Source organism: Lactuca serriola, chromosome 3, assembly GCF_051521515.1.
Source record: "Lactuca serriola cultivar US96UC23 chromosome 3, Lser_US96UC23_V15, whole genome shotgun sequence".
In the NCBI taxonomy this organism is placed as follows: domain Eukaryota; kingdom Viridiplantae; phylum Streptophyta; class Magnoliopsida; order Asterales; family Asteraceae; genus Lactuca; species Lactuca serriola.
In genome coordinates this window covers 125,090,783-125,094,188 of record NC_136410.1, presented here as the reverse complement: position 1 = coordinate 125,094,188, position 3,406 = coordinate 125,090,783, and the positions used below count along the sequence as shown (strand labels likewise).

Here is a 3,406-nt window from a genome sequence, read left to right as displayed (position 1 = left end):
GATTACCTGTATTTACTGATTATATGTTTATTTGTTACATATGTAAACATAGTTTGGTTAGTTTAAGGCATTACTTCTCTGTGCGGAAGCCAACAAACTTGGGTGCAATCCAGACATACGTTGTAGTTCAAAAAGGATAGCCAGAGTTTTGATGTGGACTCGGGAGCAAGTCGGACATAAGCTGAGGGCCGGATAGGCACGCCGAACTTATGTTGTAGGATTGGGAGCAACCTATAAATGAGCTTTGGGCCAAGTGGGCAAACCGGACTCATGTCGTGGGATCAGGGGTATTCTGGTGCGATGACTGTGGACCCAATACGCTTGTTGTTATATGTTGTGTGGTGGTATTTTGGGGGAAATCACTAAGCTTTGGCTTACAATTTGATTTTATGGTTTCAAGAGCCAATTTGCTTGATTCTAAACTCGTGCCTATTCCTCTAGCAACAGATGAGTACTTGCATGCTCCCACTACTGCTCCTTTTTTATTAATTAAACGTATTCTTGAATACGTTACAGGGACCGTTTCGTTTGGTCTCTTTTTTCGTCATCCACAGACCAATAATATTCTAGGTTACTCCGATGCCGATTGGGCCTGTTGTCTTGAAACTAGACGCTCTACTTATGGTTACTCTCTCTTTCTTGGTGGCAATCTTGTTTCTTGGAGTGCAAAAAAGCAACCCACAGTTTCTAGATCTAGTTGTGAGTCTGAATATCGAGCTATGACGAACACAGCTGCTGAGATTGTTTGGATAACTCATCATTAACATGAACTTCATGCACTACCTCCTGATCGTCCTACGTTGCTTTGTAACAATAAAAGTGCATTGTTTACGACTCAAACCCCTGTTTCTCACAAACATGCTAAACATATTGAACTTGATTATCATTTTCTTCGAGAACTTGCCACTTCTGGGAAACTATCTAGTAAGTGTATTCCTACCAAGCTTTAGGTGGCCGATATCTTCACCAAGAGTCTACCGCGTCCTCAGTTTGAACTTTTTCGTGTTATGCTTTGTATTTGTCCACCACCCTTTCGCTTGAAGAGGGGATATTAAATAATGATACCAACAACTTAGTTTTATATATTCAAATGTATTATTGTATTTATCTCTCCATTAGTTATACGAGATATAGTTGTTTCATTTTAATATAAATATATACAATACACACGATTATTGGTGTGGTTTGTGAAATATTAGTCTTATACTATGGACCGCTCTTCCATCAACTAGGTCAGAATTAAAAAAAAAATGTTCAAAATATCAACAAATATTGAATGCCACATAAAGTGTGTATTTTTTACTGATTTGTAATTCTTTTAATTTTAATTTTTAATTGATATTTTAATTTTTGAATTTAGTTCTGAAGAGTTGTAATTTGTGAATATTATAACATGATGTGAATTTTAATATTTAATAAAGTCTAATGAAAAAGATTTCAGTATGAAAAAAAGTACCATTTCATTCCGCTTTTGTTTTTTATTTACCATGAAAAACATTTGATAGCTTTGAAGCAGTTACATCAATGTGATATAATCTTGCATGACTTATTCAGACTATGGAGCCACGATTTCCAACTACGACTCTCTGCCTGCGCATGAGCGATCGTATCAGTCCTACTTTTGGCTATTGGTAGATTAGTCGTCATCTTCTTGGACAACACAAAGTTCCTCTCACCACATAACCCTATTATTTCATTTGAACTCAGTGCTACAATGAAAAACAATAAACCTTTTAGTTATGAAATAACAAAGAAAAATCAATCAAGTTTCACAAACTAATCCATAAACCAAAAGATCTGAAATGGGTACGTGAACAATTGAATAAATGGTAGCAGCATCTCATATGGGTATGAATAAAAACATATGTAAAAGCATGTGTGCTACCATCTGATGTTGCGTTTGATGTATAGAGTAAGAAATTCTTGAAATCAGATCCAAGAACTGGAAGCCTTCCACCACGAGCATACAGTTTAAGAGATGAATCGATAACAGTTGAAACTGTGTCATCTTGGTTCACCAACAACCTCAATGGCCCTGGACTCCCTAGCACATTAACAGTAATCAATAGTCGGTTTTTCTTCCTACCCTCGTTGTCTTTTTTCTTTTGTTTTCCTGATAATATATTTCTCTTCGAAATCTTGCTCATCATCATGGTCGTTTCCTCTTTCCTTAATTCATACCAAATGGAACAACTTTGAAGTTTATCTTGCTTATTATCGCCATATAAATAGCGATAAAATGGAGTTTGATGTTCCTGGATCATGACCAATTTAGGAGTGAATAGCTAGATAAGAATATAAAGTCGTACCAAATGTAGACTAGAAGGGACGATCGAAAACAAGAACGTGAAAAGGGAAACCAGTCATACAAAACTAATACTTCTCAGATTGGATTTTTGTGTTAATCGAGTATAGATAGTAAAACTTCGACGTGTACATCTTACAAATATTTCTATTTCGAACACTCGAATATTTACGACATATTTTAATATATATATAATTTTTTTAAAGGTATGACTGAATGTCGTAATTATTAGAAAGACCATCTACTTTTGACAATGAAATGTATTCTTGTTCGAAAGCAATATGAAGAATATGGATTTGGTTGTTTTAATGGCTATAACCTTCCACGAAAAAAGATTGATTTGATTCGTCTCAATATTGGCTTAAATTTGAAATTGCTTTACAAAGATTAAGACGATTTATTCTTTTGCAATGCGCCTTTTGGTTCGGTCCATTGATACTTTGAGAATAACAAGAAAACAAACGATGATTACGGACCTCAAGATGTTTGATACATCATGTGAACTCTTACACGTCTTTTCTAATTGCATTGGTCTTTTCTTTTTTCTTTTGACGTGTGATATCTCAAAGTACAAGTTGGAAGGAAGCCGTTTAACTTGATCAAAAACAAAATCAAATCAAATATTAAACAGCTAAACACCCATCTTCCGTTTTGTATTATACGCAGAAAAATATAATTTAGCATGTTGAATTGTTAAAGATATCTTATCTCTATAAAGAGTCTTTTGAATAGTAAATCAATAACCCCAAACATATATCTTACATGATATTAAAGCGGTCATCTTACACCTCATTCACTTAACACATTGGTATCTATATATGCTCATCTACACGGCTGTTGTTGGGAAAAATGTTAGTATATGTTATATCGGTGGTAAAGTACTGTCATATATGTTTTTATATATATTGGAGTTCTCTATCTTTTAGTAAAGTCTCTTTTCAAGAATAAATCAATGTTACTACATATATCTTAAACTAATTGTACTGCCACCTAACTTTTTAACACTCATAACGTTATTACAGAAAGTTTTGTCTGAAACACAACACAAAGTGTTTCTTACTCATTGCTAAAAAAGGAACAATATATAGTTTTTCCCATATC

At 34.1% G+C, this 3,406-nt stretch overlaps 1 long non-coding RNA gene across 1 annotated transcript; it reads right to left on the bottom strand.

Moving 5' to 3' along the window:
• Nucleotides 1-1,443: 1,443 nt before the first annotated feature.
• Nucleotides 1,444-2,423, bottom strand: LOC145094656 (uncharacterized). The gene is made up of 2 exons (XR_013703468.1): nucleotides 1,886-2,423; nucleotides 1,444-1,709 (listed from the first exon to the last, which is right to left on the bottom strand). It is a non-coding gene; the product is annotated as an uncharacterized LOC145094656 (long non-coding RNA).
• Between the last annotated feature and the right edge of the window lie 983 nt (nucleotides 2,424-3,406).